Source organism: Hyposmocoma kahamanoa, unplaced genomic scaffold, assembly GCF_003589595.1.
Source record: "Hyposmocoma kahamanoa isolate Upper Pololo Valley unplaced genomic scaffold, ASM358959v1 98972, whole genome shotgun sequence".
In the NCBI taxonomy this organism is placed as follows: domain Eukaryota; kingdom Metazoa; phylum Arthropoda; class Insecta; order Lepidoptera; family Cosmopterigidae; genus Hyposmocoma; species Hyposmocoma kahamanoa.
This window is the reverse complement of record NW_020655740.1, coordinates 53,529-54,135: the sequence shown is the minus strand read 5'-3', so window position 1 is coordinate 54,135 and position 607 is coordinate 53,529.

The window sequence follows — 607 nt, the reverse complement described above, 5'->3', positions numbered from 1 at the left end:
ATTTCGGTTTCAAATACGACAGTTTCACGTTCGATTCTATTATTGTAAATAAAAATTAAAATAAATCGTTCGATATCTAATCGAATTGGTCGACAACAGAGTTACCGTAAAGTTTTGAATCGACCTGCAGGTCAGTGTGTAAAACCAACTTTTCTACGTGGTCGTAGTTTTTTTCACGCAATATGAATAAAAAACTTTTTTGTTAAATTTGATTAACTTCTGCTGTCCCGGTTCTTTTCATCCAATACAATAAAATAACTCTTAAAGAAACTGAGTCTTAAAAAAATAATCAATTTTATTCATTTTCATGCACAACTCACACTTGATCAGATAATTGACTGTGCCATTTATTGACTTACAAATAAATGGACGACGGATCTAATACAAAAACCACGAAAAAAATGTCCCAAGTCAACCTATTCGAAATTTAAATTGTAATGTCATCGCAGTATCGCGCTGTCAGTAGAACAAATGAAGACTAAAGCGGAGTGTCGCGCTCTGTATACGATTTTAGCGCCTTACAAGTGCGGACACTTTTTAGCGCGGATCCGACGTCCATATAATTGTAAGTCAATGTGCTAAACAGATTGATTGCATGTGTGCCGTT